Source organism: Sus scrofa, chromosome 4 (assembly GCF_000003025.6).
Source record: "Sus scrofa isolate TJ Tabasco breed Duroc chromosome 4, Sscrofa11.1, whole genome shotgun sequence".
Lineage (NCBI taxonomy): Eukaryota > Metazoa > Chordata > Mammalia > Artiodactyla > Suidae > Sus > Sus scrofa.
In genome coordinates, this window is record NC_010446.5 from 42985538 (window position 1) to 43003583 (window position 18046).

At 39.2% G+C, this 18046-nt stretch overlaps 1 long non-coding RNA gene across 1 annotated transcript in view; it reads left to right on the forward strand.

The window, feature by feature from the left end:
* The window catches only part of LOC102158348, a 269306-nt gene continuing 251294 nt past the window's right edge, over positions 35-18046 (forward strand). Inside the window, exon 1 of the long non-coding RNA XR_302908.3 lies at positions 35-216. This is a non-coding gene — a long non-coding RNA (uncharacterized LOC102158348). The remainder of the gene's footprint in view (positions 217-18046) is intronic.

An 18046-nucleotide genomic window follows, 5' to 3' on the forward strand; every position in this document is an offset into this window, starting at 1 on the left:
CAATCTTCAGGAGGGAGCAACAGGCCCCAGGCCCGCTCTCGCCCACGGCCCGGCGCGTCCGCCCGTGAGCTTCTGCCTGCGGAGAGTGTCTCTGGAACGTGGAAGGCGTGCGGCTGCCGGGCCTCTCCTACCGCTGCAGAGCTCAGCTTACCAGATGCCCGTCTCGGTCCCAACGAGCTGGACTGCGAGCAATTCAGGAAAAAAGCTAGTCAACCGGTAACGAGGAGGGAGACGTAAAACTGAAGGCCATTGGGGTCTAGTTTCTGCTTATGCGATGTTGAGTCTTAGAACAAAAGCGCAACTTCCATCTCTTTGTGTTGAATATGAAAGTGTGGGCTCTTGGAAGGAGCGGTGCTTTCCACCTCGTCTTTAGCTTTTCATTTATCTAACGAATATTAACTGAGTTCCCATTTTGTGGAAAAGATAATATTAAACACTGGGAATGATGCAAAGATTAGAAGATAACACCCCCACCCTCGCCCTGAAGGACCTTAGAATTTGATGAGACAGACGCTTAAACCTTAATATTTTCTTAGAGAAATAACGAACAGGAGCCTTTCACTTGCCTTTGAAAACCGTTGTCCTTGGCCTTCGTTTATGCCGCTCTTCTAGGTAAACATCTTTGGGACTAAATCTAGGCTTTATTTATCCCAAGAAACCTCCCTTAACAACTTCCACACACCAGACAGCATTAGGGTCCCATCCAGTGTAGAATCAGACTGTTGATTTTGTACCGACTCTGTTGTCTAGACTTTGAGATCTTGGAGGCAGAGGAAATGCTATCTTAGTCTCCTATTCCTCAGTGTCTTGGGTTGATGAAAGTTTGTTTTGGACAAACAGGTGTTTTGGAACTTCTGTTCTCTGGCATTCTAATGTGTTCCTCTCTCTTCCCTTCATTCATTCAGCAGGTTACCCATTAGGTACCAGGTATGTCCAGGTATTATGCTGGTCTCTGAGCAGGGCGTGGTAACCTGAAATCAGTCCTTGCTCTTATAGAGCTCACAGTCTCCTCTGAGGGATAGTCACTAATCAAACAAACACAGGTACAGTTGCATCTGAGGTGTGTGCTACTGTATCGGATTTTGCTGTGTAGCAAACCACCACAAAACCTTGTGGCTTACAACAGTCCTTTAGCTAACTCTGGATTCGGTGAGTGACCTGGGTGGTTCTTCTGCTTGGGTCTGCTCAGCTGGCCTCCTTCATACTTTTCTGCTCAGCTGGTGGCTGGATGAGCCAGGACGGTCTTACTCCCAAGTCTTCTGGTAGGAAGGCTGTGAGCAGGGGCAGCAGGGGCAACAGAGGCAACATGTTTGTGGCCACTTTTGCAATGTAACACAGGGACTAAGGAAAAGTATATGACACAGAGAGCATATACTGAATATTGATGTTTGGTTTAAATTATATGGGGAAAGGGCTTTGTTGCTAAAGTGACGTTTGAGCTGAGATCCAAAGATTGGGAAGTGAAGAGGGAAGAAAAAACAGATCAGAGAGAGGGACAGTAGAGGCAAATTGCCCTTCCCCCAACCCCATTCCCATTTCTCCCCCAGCTTCCATGTTTCAGAAAATGGTACCACCCACCAGCTGATGGTTCAGGTCAAAACCCTAGCACTCATCCTTCCTTTTTCCCAGGCACACTGGCAGTTCCCATCTGTCCTACCTCCACAAAACGTATCTTCAATTGTTCCTTTCTTCGTTTCTACATCACCACAATCCAGGCTACTATCATCATTCACCTTTGCTACAAACCCTCCTTACTGGTCTCTCCATGTCCATATTTACATATTGCAATGCAAAATAAAAAATGTGGATCAGACCATGCCAACCTTTCAAAGCTAGATGGGTCTGAATGTTTGTGTCTCTCCAGAATTTGCGTGTTGAAATCCTACCCCCTAAGGCGATGTTATTAGGAGGTGGGCTTTTGGGTGATGCTTAAGTCATGAGGGTGGAGACCTCATGAATGGGATCAGTGCTCTTATAAAAGAAGCCAGAGAGCTCCTTAACCCCTTTTGCCATGGTACCCAGAGGAAATAGCCAACAATGAGGAAGAGGCTCTCACCAGGCACAAATCAGCTGGTGCCATCATCTTGGACTTCTCAGACTCCAGGACTGTGAGAAATACATTTCTTTTTATTTTTTTATTTTTTGTCTTTTTGACTTTTCTAGGGCCGTTTCCTGCAGCACATGGAGGTTCCCAGACTAGGGGTCTAATCGGAGCTACAGCCGCTGGCCTACGCCAGAGCCACATCGATGTGGGATCCTGGGATCCGAGCCATGTCTGCGACCTACACCACAGCTCACAGCAACGCCAGATCCTTAACCCACTGAGCAAGGCCAGGGATTGAACCTGCAACCTCATGGTTCCTAGTCAGGTTTGTTAACCACTGTGCCACGACGGGAACTCCAAGAAATACATTTCTGTTTTGTTTTTGCTTTTTAGGGATGCACTTGCAGCATGTGGAAGATCCCAGGCTAGGGGTTGAATCAGAGCTACAGCTGCCGGCCTACACCACAGCCACAGCAGCTTGGGATCCGAGTCTCATCTGCAATCTACACCATAGCTCATGTCAATGCTGGATTCCTGACCCACTGAGCAAGGTCAGGTAGCAAACCTGCATCCACATGGATACTAGTTGGATTCCTTTCCATTGCACCATAATGGAAACTCCCATATTTCTGTTTTTTATATGCCATCCAGTTTTTGGGATTTTTGCTATAGCAACTCAACTGGGCTAAGACACATTTCCAGTGTGCTTAAAATAAGATTTTAAATCCTTACTCCGGCCATAAAGGCTGTATCTTGCTTACTCATGTACCATTTCTTACTACCCCATTGTGCTATAGCTACAATATGTTTCTCTCTGTACCTAGCATATATCAAGCTCATTTCAGAGTCAGTTTTGTGTGTGTTGATTGTCTTTCTACTTCCTGAGATGTTCATGTGGCTTGGCCACATCTCATCATATAGAAGTCTGCTTAAAATGTGCCCACAGAGCAAGGCTTTCTCTGATCACCTAGTTATTACCTTTTTTGGTTGCCTTTGAAGCACTTGCTACTCTCTGAAATTAACCTTTTTGTTTATATGCTATTTGCCTCCTGTGGCTGGAATATATTCTCTGTGAAACTAGGCACTTTGATATCTTGTTCATATTATCATCCCCATACCACCGCAGGCACACCTACTCATAGTAGGAAGTCGGTAATTAGCTAAGTTTATCAATGGATGAATGAGTGAGTGAATGAAAACCCCATGACAGAGCGAGCATGGTGTGTGAGGAAATGGAAGACAATCAATGAGGTTGGCAGGTGGGGAGGTGGTCCTGATGGTATGTGTTGTAGTTGGGGGGGCGGGTAGGTAGGGGTGAGGTTATGTAAGGCATTTTGGCCATGCTAAGGAGTTTGGTCCTTGTATTGATCAGTTTCTCCAGCGAGAACCCTATATATGGTTTTATTATAAGGAATTGGCTCATGGAGTTATGGAGGTGAAATCCCAAGATACGCAGTCAGCAAGCTGGAAACCCAGGAGAGCCGATGGTATGAATTCCAGTATAAAAGCTGGCAGACTCAAGTGTCAAGGGCAGCTGATGTTTCTGGCTGGATCTGAAAGCGGAAAAACACAAAATCTGAGCTCAAACAGGCAGGGAGAATTTCCTCTTCCTCAGCCTTTTTGTTCTAGCGAGGTGTTAAATTGGTTGGATGAGGTCTGCCCACATTAGGGATGGCAACTTGTTTTACTCAGCCTACCAATTCAAGTGTTAAGCTTATCCAGAAATAGCCTTATCAACACACCCAGAATAACTTTTGGCCAAATGTCAGGACAGCCTGTGACCTAGTCAAGGTGACACAAATTAGCCTTCATAGTTCTTGTCTTTGTATTTAAGTGAAGGTATTGATGTGTGACAGCAAGGTCTATCTTTTTTTTTATTTGGTCTTTTTAAGGCCACACCTGCGGCATATGGAGGTTCCCAGGCTAGGGGTCCAGTTGGAGCTGTAGCCGCTGCCCTACGCCACAGCCACAGCAACACCAGATCCGAGCCGTGTCTGCAACCCACACCACAGCTCATGGCAACGCCAGATCCTTAACCCACTGAGCAGGCCAGGGGTCGAACCTGTAACCCCATGGTTCTTAGTCGGATTCGTTAACCACTGAGCCACGATGGGAACTCTGGCTATCTTATTTATCAAGTAAATAAAGTCTTTTAGCAGGTGATATATATATATGTCATATATATATCAATATGATAGCAATTGTTGAACAAGTATTATTTATTGAATTGCACTCTTTCAGTCTCCACCCAAAATATGGGACAAAGTGTTCTAAGAACCTTTCTCCTGAGATCAGAGCTCTTTGATCTTATTCTCCTTTCAACAGACTCTTTTTGTTTGTTTTTTTAGGGCCACACCCTAGGCATATGGAAATTCCCAGGCTGGGGATCAAATCAGAGCCTTAGCTGCTGGCCTACAATACAGTCACAGTAACTAACGCCAGATCCAAGCCACCTCTGCAACCTTCACCGTAGCTCACGGCAATGCTGGATTGTTTAACCCACTGAGTGAGACCAGGAATCAAATCCACATTCTCATGGATACTAGTTGGGTTCATTACTGCTGAGCCACGATGGGAACTCAACAGACTTTTCAAAACATATATCAGCTCCGTTGCTCTCAAGTCTTTTCACTGCTTGGTGGCACTTTCTTTCTCATAGGCTACACTTTCTCTTAGGAAACCTCACATAGAAGAGGAGCTAGAGGCCTGGGGAAGCTAAGTCTTGGCTAAGGTCACATAATAAGATAAAGGAGATGGAATTAAATCTTTGCCTTCCTTTTCCTCCAGTGCTCTTTCCACTGTTCCAGGATCCAACTCCCCCTTCCTCCCCTTAAGGTTTTTTTGCAAAGTTCTTAAATGTATGTAAATATAAATAAATTACTAAGTAGTGAATGAATATCATTTCATGTTTGGAATAAGGAGAGCGTGTGTCAGTGATCAGCCTGTTAGTTGGTTGTATCATTCTCTTAGGATTATTGTTCCAGGTTACAATCTATATAACCAGACTTTTCAGTGACTTTTTTCTTTCTTTCTTTCGGGCCTCATGTGTGGCATGTGGAAGTTCCCAGGCTAGGGGTTGAATTGGAGCTGCTGCTGCCAGCCTATACTGAAGCAGTGCAGGATCCGAGTTTCATCTGTGACCTACACCACAGCTTACAGCAATGCCAGACACTTAAACCACTGAATGAGCCTGGGGAATGAACCTGAATCCTCATGGACAGCGGTCAGATTCGTTACTGCTGAGCCACAACGGGAATTCGTTCAGTGACTTTTCATAAACTACAATTGACTTTCCATAAACTTTTATATGGTATTTGTATATTTACAATCTTATTGTGTATAATATGGAATGGATTCCAATTTATTTACGATGGCGTAAAAGTTGTGGAGGCAAAGAGTTATATTAATTGCACTCACTCATTTATTGAGAACTTTTCATGTACCAGGTGCTGGATTTGCCAATCTTTAACCCAAGTGCTCTGAATAACGCGGAAAGAGACAACTTTACACATAACTGGATCATGAAAACAATTTTTTTCTAGTCTTATTTCTTTGGAACCTTAGAATTAATGATGTTGTTTACATTAGATTATATTTAAAAATTGTGTTATTGTTTTGTTAATATATCTCTTCCCCTACTCCTTTGTCCCATTTTAGAAATGAAGAAAGATGTTAAGTGGCCAAATATGATATATTGTATTTATTTTCTAGAGTTTATGGCTAAACAATATGGCCTCAAATACAGCTGTTCCCTGTTAAGAAGCTTAAGCAAATAGTTTTAATGCTGAAACATAGAAATAAAGCCTTTCCAGTAGAACTTTAGTTTTTTTGTTTGAGTTTATTTTTTGCTTTAAAAATTCAGTATTTGAGAGGATATAGGGGCTCCCTCTAGTGGTGAATTTGGTACTTAAAATTATTTGGTCAAGCACTAGAAGCCAGGGGGATAGAATGAAACTGCTCCAGAGTCCTATTTCATGTAAACCAGTTTTCCAGTCGAAATCATGTATAACTTGTTTTCTCTTTAGTAATTCAGGAGGGAATATTACTAAGTGATAAATCACATGGACTTTGATGGGCTCTGAGGTCTCACACCTGGGATTAAATTCTGGACTCCATCATTCAAGGGTTAGCATGCCTCAGAATCACCTGGAGGACATGTTAACCCTCCGTTGCCACCTCCCCCCCTCCCCAGAGTTTCTGATTCAAGAGGTTTGGAGTGAGATCCAAGAATACACATTTGTAACAAATTCACAGGTGATACTAATGCTGCTGGAACAGGGACCACACTTTGAGAAGTAGTGCCCTTGACTCCTAGAGTGATGAAACTGGGTCTTTTGTGGTTCCATATAAACGTTTGGATTGTTTATTCTAGTTCTGTGAAAAATGTCATGGGTAATTTGATAGGGATTGCATTGAATCTGTAGATTGCTTTGGGTAGTATGGCCATTTTTACAATGTTGATTTTTCCAATCCATAAACATGGAATAGCTTTCCATTTCTTTACATCTTCTTTGATTTCTTTGATTAAAGTTTTATAGTTCTCAGCATATAAGTCCTTTACCTCCTTGGTCAGGTGTATTCTTGATACACCTCACAAAATCAAATAATGATTTTGTGAGGTGCAATTTTGAAAGGTATTGTATTTTTGTATTCCCTTTCTAATATTTCATTGCTGGTATACAGAAATGTGACTGACTTCTGGATGTTAATCTTGTATCCTGCTACTTTGCTGAATTTATTAATCAGTTCAAGTAGTTTTGGGGTTGAGTCCTTAGGGTTTTCTATGTATAGTATCATGTCATCTGCATACAGTGACAGTTTTATCTCTTCTCTTCCTATATGGATGCCTTTTATTTCTTTTGTTTGTCTAATTGCTGTGGCTTAAGACTTCCAAAACTATGTTGAAGAGCAGTGGTGAGAGTGGGCATCCCTGTCTTGTTCCAGATTTGAGTAAGAAGGCTTTCAGTTTTTCTCCATTGAGTATTATATTTTCTGTGGGTTTATAATAAATGGCTTTGATCATGTTCAGGAATGTTCCCTCTATACCCACTTTGGCGAGGGTCTTGATCATGAATGGATGTTGGACTTTGTCAAATGCTTTTTCTGCATCTATTGAGATGGTCATATGGTTTTTGACTTTTGTTAATGTGGTATATGACGTTGATTGATTTGCATATGTTAAACCACATCCTTGTGAACCTGGGATAAACCCCACCTGGTCATGGTGTACAATCTTTTTGATATGCTGTTGGATTCCGTTGCTTAAAATTTTGTTGAGAATTTTTGTGTCTATGTTCATCAAAGATATTGGCTGATAGTTTTCTTTTTTTGATGGTATCTTTGTCTGGTTTTGGAATTAGGGTGATGACGACATCATAGAATGTCTTTGGGAGTATTCCTTCTTCTTCAACCTTTTGAAAAAGTTTAAGGAGTATGGGCACCAGATCCTCTTTGTATGTTTGGTAGAATTCGCCTGTGAAGCCATCTGGTCCCGGGCTTTTATGTTTTCATGACATATTCAATTTCATTTCTAGTTATCAATCTTTCTGTTCAGTTGGTCTATTTATTCTTGATTCAGTTTTGACAGGCTGTAAGATTCTAGAAATTTGTCCATTTCTCCTAGGTTGTCAAATTTGTTGGCATATAGTTGTTCATATGGTTTTTTTGTATTTCTCTTATGGTTTTTTTTGTATTTCTGCAGTATCCGTTGTGACTTCTCCTTTTTCATTTCTAATTTTGTTTATTTGGGTTCTTCCTTTCCTCTTCTTAGTGAGTCTAGCCAGGGGTTTGTCAAATTTTTTTACCTTTTCAAAGAACTAACTCTTGGTTTTATTAATTTTCTCTATTATTTTTTGAATCTCTATTTTGTTGATTTCCTCTTTGATCTTTATAATTTCCTTTCTTCTGCTGACTTTAGGTCTTTTTTGTTCTTCTTTTTCTAATTCATTTAGGTGGAAGGTTAAGTTGTCAATTTGAGATCTTTCTTCTTTTTTGAGGAAGGCCTGTATTGCTATGAATTTCCCTCTGAGCACTGCTTTTGTGGTGTCCCATAGATTTTGAGCAGTTGTGCCTTCATTATCGTTTGTTCCAAGGTATTTTTTAATTTCCTTCTTGATTTCCTCATTGACCCATTGGTTTTTTAGTAGCATGTTGTTTAGTCTCCATGTAGTAGGTTTTTTTCTCATTTCTTTTCCTGTGGTTGATTTCTAGTTTCATGTCATTATGGTCAGAGAAGATATTTGAAATAATTTCTGTGCTCCTAAATTTATTGAGGTTAGCTTTGTGCCGCAGTATGTGATCGATTCTTGAGAATGTTCCATAAGCATTTGAGAAGAATGTGTATTCTGATTTTTTTGGATGTAGTGTCCTGAAGATGTCAATTAAGTCTAACTTTTCTGTTGTTTCCTTTAGAATCTCTGTTGCTTTATTGGTTTTCTGTCTAGAGGATCTGTCCATTGGTGTGAGTGGGGTATTAAAGTCTCCTACTATGATTGTATTCCCATCAATTTCTCCCTTTATGTCTGTTAGTATTTGTTGTATGTATCTGGGTGCTCCTATATTTGGGGCATGTGTGTTGACGATAGTAATATCCTCTTCTTGGATAGATCCCTTAATCATTAAATAGTGTCCTTCTTTGTATTTCTTTATGTCTTTTGTTTTATTTATTTATTTATTTTTTGTCTTTTTGCTATTTCTTTGGGCCGCTCCCACGGCATATGGAGGTGCCCAGGCTAGGGGTCGAATCGGAGCTATAGCCACCGGCCTACACCAGAGCCACAGCAACGTGGGATCTGAGCCACGTCTGCAACCGACACCACAGCTCACAGCAACGCTGGATCGTTAACCCACTGAGCAAGGGCAGGGACCGAACCCGCAACCTCATGGTTCCTAGTTGGATTCGTTAACCACTGCGCCACGACAGGAATTCCCTATGTCTTTTGTTTTAAAGTCTATTTTGTCTGATATGAGTATTGCAACTCCTGCTCTTCTGTCATGTCTATTGGCATGAAATATTTTTTCCCACCTCCTCACTTTCAATCTATATGTGTCCTTTGTCCTAAGGTGAATTTCTTATAGGCAGAAGATTGAAGGTTTTTGTTTTTTTATCCATTCAGCCACTCCTTGTCTTTTGATTGGAGCATTCAGTCCATTGACATTTAAGGTGATAATTGATAGATGATTATTTATTGCCATTTTAAACCTTGCTTTCCAGTTGATTCTGATTCTCCATTCTTCCTTTCATATTTTGGTTGTATGGTCTCCAATTATTTCCTGCTTGAGTGTTTTTCTTTTCATTTTTTTGCGAATGTATTGTTTGGTTTTGATTCGTGGTTGCCCTGTTTTTTAAGTGTGTTAACCCCTTCCTATAATTATGTGTTTTAGCCTGATAGTCCTGTAGGTTCAAACATTTCATTACTGTACTAAAATTAAGAAGAAAAAAAAGAGAGAAAACAAAAAAAGAAAAAAAATTTAAAGAGTCTATTTATTTCCTTACTTCCCTTGCCCACATTTTATGATTTTTGACGTCTCTTTTTTTCTTTTTAATTTTATTTTGTTTTGAACATGTTCATGATTAAATCTGTATGCTGGCTTATTTGAGTGACTGCTCTCTGATTGTGGTTTCCTCAATCCTAGTTCTTCCTCTTTTTTTTTTTTCTTTTCTTTTTGGTTTAGAGAAGCCCTTTCAATATTTCTTTTAGCCTGGGTTTTGTATTGCTGTATTCTTTTAGCTTTTGTTTGTTGGAAAAATTTTTTATTTCCCCTTCTATTTTAAATGATATTCTTGCTGGATAGAGTATTCTAGGTTGCATATTTTTTCCTTTTAGCACTTTAAATATCTCTTGCTGAATTGGCAGGAACACCTCGGGATGGAGGCAGATGTTGCACGCCTGGGCCGAGCTTGTTTGAGCTTTTCTGGGCTGTGGTCCTTTTCCAGGGGGCTGGCGGTGCTGGGTGCTGCTCCGTGGGGGTGTGGCCCCCCTCCAGGGGGCAGGCAGGCCAGGGCAGGGAAAGCTCCTGCAGTGGTCAGCTTCCTGCAAATGGTGAGGCCAGCCCTCCAGGATGGCAGGCAGTCTCAGGTCCAGCGGGTGAGCATGGGGTAGGGGGAGGGGGGGATGAACTGGGAAGCACAGCTTTCTGATAGCTGGCAGGCAAGTGAGCTCACTGTGGTGTGGGGAGTATTCTATGGCTGCCTTCTCCTCTACCCTCCCCAACACTGGCGCCTGGTCTCTCCTGCAGATCCAGCTCTTCTGCCAGGTTCCCTCTGATGCGGCTTTCCACCCCCCAGACCTTAGTGTAGTGCTTCCTCCACCCATGACATTCATTCCGCTTTCTAGACTCCCAGGCAGTCTCCACACCGCAAATCCGACAGACCGCTTCCTAGACACCCAGGGCGGTTGCTTCCCTGTGAACCCGACTGACTTGTTCCTAGTTCCCCAAGCTGTCTCTGCACCACCCACCCCAGCCTGTTCCCCAGGGTCTAACCTCCTGAGCAGAGGTCTTGGTGCCCAGCCCCTACCCAAGCGTCTCTGTTTTTGGTGACTGTGCCAGTAGTTCAGATGATCTGTTCGGTTCTCATTCTGCTCTTCAGATATCAGACTTACGGCTGCACTCTTCTCTGCATCTGGAGATCCCTCTGATTTGGTTGATCTTTCCCTCGAGTAGGTGACTTTCCAGGGTATGGAATCCCTTTCTCCTCCACAGTTCTCTTTCAGGAGCGCCCATCCAGCCCTGATTCCCCTTCTCTCACTCTCCTCTTTTCTCTTGTTTTACCCAGTTGTGTCATGAGATTCTTGCTGTTATTGGAGTTTAGGTTCTTCTGCCAGCAATTATTGCTGTTCTGTGTGAGTCATTTAACCTGTAGATGTGTTTTTTTTTTTTTTTTGTTGTTGTTGTTGTGTTTGTGGGAAAGGGCAAGTGTATCCCCCTACTCTTCTGCCATCTTGTCTCTCTCCTCCATTTTGTGTTTATTTTTGTGTATAGTGTTAGGAAGTAATCTAATTTCATTCTTGTACATGTGGCTGTCCAGTTTTCCCAGAACCACTTAGTGAAGGGGCTGTCTTTTCTCCATTGTATATTCTTTCCACCTTTGTCATAGTTGACTGTAAGTGCGAGGGCTTAATTCTGGGTTTTCTATCCTGTTCTACTGCTCTCTGTCTTTGTGCCAGTACCATGCATTTTTGATGACTGTAGCTTTGTGGTATAGTTTGAAGTCAGGGACCCTGATTCCTCCAGCTCCATTTTTATTTCTCAGGATGTCTTTGGCTATTCTGAGTCTTTTGTGCTTCCAGACAAACTTTAAAATATTTTGTCTGAGTTCTGTGAAAAATGTCCTTGGTAATTTGATAGGGGTTGCATTCAATCTGTAGATTGCCTTGAGTAGTATAGTCATTTTGATAATATTAACTCTTCCAATCCAAGAGCATGGTATATCTTTCCATCTATTTGTGTCATCTTTGATTTCTTTCATCAGTGGCTTATAGTTTTCAGAGTACAGGTCTTTTGTCTCTTTAGGTAGGTTTATTACTAAGTATTTTATTCTTTTTGATGTGAGGGTAAATGGGATTGTTTCCCTATTTTCTCTTTCTGATCTTTTGTTTTTAGTATATAGAAATGCCATCGATTTCTGTGTATTAATTTTGTATCCTGAGACTTTGCCAGATTCATTGATGAGCTCTAACAGTTTTCTGGTAGTGTCTTTAGGATTTTCTAGGTATAGTATCATGTCGTCTGCAAATAGTGATAGTTTTATTTCTTCCTTTCCAATTTGGATTCCTTTTACTTCTTTTTCTTCTCTGATTACTGTGGCTAGGACTTCCAAAACCTTGTTGAATAATAGTGTCTTGTTCCTAATCTCAGCAGGGATTCTTTCAGCTTTTCACCATTGAGAATGATGTTAGCTGTGGGTTTGTCATATATGGCCTTTATTATGTTGAGGTAGGGTCCCTCTATGCCCACATTCTGAAGGGTTTTTATCAGAAATGGGTGTTGGATTTTGTCAAAGGCTTTTTCTGTGTCTATTGAGAGGATCATATGGTTTTTATCCTTCAGTTTGTTAATGTGGTGTATCACACTGATGGATTTGCGGATATTGAACAACCCTTGCCTCCCAGAGATAAATCCCACTTGATCATGATGTAAAATCCTTTTAATGTATTGTTGGATGTGGTTTGCTAGTATTTTGTTGAGAATTTCTGCATCTATGTTCATCAGTGAAATTGGCCTATAGTTTTCTTTTTTTTGGAGGTATCTTTGGTTTGGTATCAGAATGATTGTAGCCTCAAAGAATGAAGTTGGGAGTATCCCCTCCCATGCAATTTTTTGGAATAGTTTCAGGAGGATGGATGTTAGCTCTTCTCTAAATGTTTGATAGAATTCGCCTGTGAAGCCATCTGGTCCTGGACTTTTGTTTGTTGGAAGTTTTTTAATCCCAGTTTCAATTTCATTTCTTGTGATTGGTCCATTCATCTTTTCCATTTCATCTTGGTTTAGTCTTGTAAGATTGTACTTTTCTAAGAATTTGTCTATTTCTTCTAGGTTTTCCATTTTATTGCCACATAGTTGCATGTAGTAGTCTCTTATTTATGATCCTTTGTATTTTGTGATGTCCTGTGTAACTTCTCCTTTTTCATTTTTAATTTTATTGATTTGAGTCCTCTCTCTTTTTTTTTCTTGATAAGTCTGGCTAAGGGTTTATCAATTTAGTTGATCTTTTCAAAGAACCAGCTTTTCATTTCATTGATCTTTTCTATGGTTTTCCTTGTTTCTATTTCATTGATTTCTGCTCTGATCTTTATGATTTCTTTCCTTCTGCCAACTTTAGGGCTTGTCTGTTCTCTCTCAAGCTGCTTTAGATGTAAAGTTATATTGTTTATGTGAGCTTTCTCTTGCTTCCTTAGGTAGGCTTGTATTGCTATAAGCTTGCCTCTTAGAATGGCTTTTGCTGCATCCCATAGGTTTTGGAGTGTTGTATCTTTGTTGTCATTTGCTTCTAGTTATTTTTTAATTTCCTCTTTGATTTCTTCAGTGATCCATTGATTGTTTAGTAGCATGTTGTTTAGTCTTTATGTGTTTGTGTTATTTACAGTTTTTTTCTTGTTGTTGATTTCTAGTTGCATAGCGTTGTGCTCAGAAAAGTTGCTTGATGTAATTTCAATTTTCTTAAAAATTTACTGAGGCTTGATTTGTAGCCCAGAATGTGATCAATCCTAGAGAATATTCCATGTGCACTTGAGAAGAATGTGTATTCTGTTGCTTTTGGATGGAATGTCCTATAAACATCTATTAAGACCATCTGGTCTAATGCTTTCTTTAGGGCCTGTGTTTCCTTGTTGATTTTCTATTTGAATATCTGTCTATTGCTATAAGTGGTGTGAACAATGTCCTACTATATATAGCACAGGGAACTATCATCAATCTCTTGGGATACAGCATGATGGAAAATTAAATATATATATTTGTCTTTTTGCCTTTTCTTGAGCCACTCCCATGGCATATGGGGGTTCCCAGGCTACAGGTCTAATCAGAGCTGTAGCCACCGGCCTAAGCCAGAGCCACAGCAAAGCAGAATCCAAGCCGCGTCTGCAGCCTATACCACAGCTCACAGCAATGCCCACTGAGCAAGTGCAGGGATCGAACCTGCAACCTCATGGTTCCTAGTCAGATTCGTTAATCACTGTGCCACGATGGGAACTCTGGAAAATTATATATTAAAACATGAATGTATATATATATATGTGTGTATAACCGAGTCATGCTGCTGTAAAGTAGAAATTGGCACAACATTGTAAATCAACTATACTTTAATTTAAAAAATTGTTTTTTCTCTGCCCCATAGATTTTGGATCAATTTTTTTTTTGTTTTTTTTGTTTGGTTTCCAGGTATTTTTTGATTTCCTCCTTGATTTCATCAGTGATGCTTTGGTTATTTAGTAGCATATTTTTTAGCCTACACCTTTTTTTTTTTTTTTTTTTTTTTTTTTTTTTTTACTGGTTTTACTTGTAGTTAATTGATTAATAGCATTTTGGGTAGAAAGGATGCTTGATATAATTTCAGTTTTTTAAAATTTACCAAGATTTATTTTGTAGTCTAGCATATGATCTATGCTAGAGAATATTTCATGTGTGTATTCTGCTTTTGGAAGGAATTATATATATATGTATATGTATGTATACAGTATTACATATATGTATATATATGTACATATATATATATACACATATGCATGTATATGGTTTGTGGATGTAAATGCAGTGTTATAGTTCCCTTTTGTTATTGTGTTACTGTCAATTTCTTCCTTTACATCTTTTAATGTTTACTTTCTGTATTAGTTGCTGCTATATTGTGTGAATATATTTTTACAATTATTGTACTTCTTGGATTGATCCCTTTATCATCCTTCTTTCTCTCTTAGTACAGTCTTTTGTTTTAAAGTGGGTTTTTTTATTCTGATATAAGTTTTGCTACTCTGGATTCCATTTCATTTCCATTTGCATGGAATACCTTTTCCCATCTCCTCTCCTTCAGTCAGTGTGTCACTCCAGATCTGAGGTGAGTATCTTTGCAGACAGCATATAAGTGGGTTTCGTTCTGTGTCTTTTCAGTCACTATCAGTCTTTTGATTAGAGCATTAGTCTGTTTACATTTAAAGTAATTATTGATTTTGTCCACTTACATTTAAAGCATTTAGTCCATTTCCATTTAAAGTAATTATTAATAGGTATCTACTTATTGTCATTTTGTTAACAGTTTTGTTTTTGTACTTCTTTTTTTGTTCCTTTCTTCTTCTCTTACTCTAGTTTCTTTTGATTTGATGACTGTCTCTATTGTTATGTTTAATTTCTTTCTCTTTGCCTTTCTTTTACTTTTAACTTATCTGTGTCTTTTTGTTTTAAATGAATTTCTTGTAGGTGCATATAGTTAGATATTTATTCTTTATCCAAACTGACAGTCTTTACCTGTAATTGATTTGTTTAGACCTTTTACAATTAATGAAAGAATTGAAATATTATTATTAAAATTTACTTCTTTTCTAGTTGTTTTATATATATTCCATATTTACTTTGTTGGAAGACCTGGTTTCTACTATTTCCTGATGTCTTTGTTAATGTTCTGTATTAGGGTTTCCCCATGTAATTAGAGTATAACCTATACCTATGGTGTAGGGTATCTGCTGGCTCCAGTTCAGAATGTGGCAATGGGATATAATCACTTCATGGGATTCCTCCAGCCTAGTGGTGCTTGACTGTGAGTGTACATTACACCTGAGGTGCTTTATTTTTTTAAATTAAAATTTTTTTAATTTTCAGGGACTCATCTGTGGCATTTGGAAATTCCAAAGCTAGGGGTTAAATTGGAGCTGCAGCCATAGCAACACCAAATCTGAGCCATGTCTGTGACTTACACTGCAGCTTACAACAATGCCGGTTCCTTAACCCACTGAACAAGGCCAAGGATTGAACCCACATCGTCATGGATATTAGTCAGCTGCTTTACCTCCTTTGAACCACAATGGGAACTCCCTGAGAGGCTTTAAAAAACACCAGTGCCTGGGAGTTCCTGTTGTGGTGCAGAGGAAATGAATCCAACCAGGAACCATGAGGTTGTGGGTTTGATCCCTGGTCTTGCTCAGTGGGTTGGGGATCCGGAATTGCTGAGGCTGTGGCATGGGCTGGCAGCCATAGCTCCAATTTGGCCCCAAGCTTGGGGGCCTCCATATGCCACATGTGCAGCCCTAAAAAGCAAAAAAATAAAAATAAAAAAAAACAATGCCTGTGTACTACCAATAAAAAATTTAATTTAATTTATATGGAATGCAGCCTGGTAGCTGATTGCTTTAAAACCTTCCCAGATGATTTTAATGTGCAAGCAGTTTCTAGCTTCTGGGCAGATCCTGAATGAGAAATAGCAAACTCTAATCTGATTAGTTTTCCTTGATGTTTGAGCTGTCTACTTACTTTCTTGTCTAATTTCTCTAGAAATTTGAGGATAAAGGGAGAAGTCCTAGAATTTCATTGAACTCAATATTTTCCCTCATAATCATTCCTAGGAAGAAGGTATGGGAGTATGATCCAGTCTTGGCAGAAGCTTTTCAATGTTGCTCTCCTTTACTATGCTTTCCATTTGCTTGTAATTTGTCGGTTTGCTTTTGCAACCTTTAATTATTTATTTATTTTGCCCAATATTGGAGGGTAAAGATTCTATGAATTAACTTTATCCTATCACTTTTACCTGGAAGTCTTTACAGTTTTTATTACATTATGTTATTTTCTCTAATGCTCATAATAATCCTGTGAAGTAGCTGTTGCAACAACAATTAATGCCACTGTTATTTCTATTTATACATTTCCTCATTTTACAGATTCCTAGCTTTCCTCCTTTGAAAAAGGAAGACAGTAATGGTGCCCACCTCATATGTTGCCTTGAAGATTAAATGAAAGCATATATGTAAGACCATTTTCACAACTCCAAGAAAATAGAAAGTGCTCAATGAATGTTAACCAATAGCAATTGTTTCGTATTAAATATTATCACTCATCAATATGAAGACAATAGTTATATTCTACTCATGGCCCATTGATTTTATTTCCTGGTCACATTAACTTTAAAATAATAAAATTAGATATAAATTATCATTTTTTTCTGGTGAAATTTTAAAACATTCAAACTAATATATTTTGGGCTTACGTTGTAAAGTTTTTTGTCCTTTGACTGGAAGATTACCTTCTCAAATGGATAATCTTGTGTTATCAACCAATTGTATTTCACATTTTATCTTCATAGTTCTTCCCATATGTATTTTTTAATATGTTTTCAGTGTTGGTATGAGTTTTTCAGAGTCTTCACAGATATTTTTGCTTAGTCAATGTATTACAAGTGATTACAGCCATTATTCTTTTTGTCAGTCCAATATCCAAGAGCTGGTAGGTAGAATCCCTTCCACCTGGCTCCTGTTTTGAAATATTCCTATTTTTCTTAAATGTTCCCTGGATTCGGACACAAAATGTCCCGGGACCACCTTGTACCTTCCCTTCTCAAGACTTGGAATCAGCCAGTTTTCTGAGGAACAGCTAGACATCACTCGAAGCTGAAAACTTCGAAGTCCTTATTGAAGTGTTATCTCAAGATAGTTTTGGGAATAGCTAGCCTGCTGAGAAGAGTTGAAAGCATCTCTTTTGACTTTTAGTTATGATAGTCACTGAAATAATATGTCTATCTAAAAAAGATAACAGTAGAATTTCATAGTCAAAAAGCTGGGTTAAATCATAGCTCGTTGTGCTCTTATACTTTTGACCTAAAGTAGTAAAATTCTAAAATAGCCTGTTTGAGATAACACACTGTATTTGTACTAAAGACACTTTTATGTGGTTTAATATACTCACAGGCATAGCATAATGAGATGAAAAAGCAGTGTCTCTTCAGATCACTAGTTTTTGGAAATACTTCTCATTGTGATTTTTAGCAGAATCTAATAGAGACAGTGTTTATATGACAGATACCATGGAGTAAAAAGTTCAGTCATTTTTCAGAATGACTTAGAATGTGTCTAAACAATTCATAAACAAAATTCTTTTTTTTTCTTCCTCTTTTTGAGGCCTCACCTGCAGCATATGGAAGTTCCCAGGCTAGGGGTTGAAGCTGCTGGCCTATGCTGCAGCAAATGCAGGATTCAAGCTGCATCTGCGACCTATGTCACAGCTTGCAGCAATGCCAGATCCTTAATCCACTGAGTGAGGCCAGGGGTTGAATTTGCATTCTCATGGATATTGTTCTGGTTCTTAAACCACTGAGCCACAATGGGAATTCCCTGAGATAGAATTCTGACTAATTTGTCTTTAATCAGTATGTGTTCAGATCTATATTCTGGAAGTAATTGAAACATTTCAATACTTTTTCAAAACATTTACTTCTTATTTAGATGATGTCATACTATCATAGAAAAAGAAATGATTATTTCCATAATTTAAAAAAGAGCATGTTGACCGAGCTCTGGCCTCAGCTTT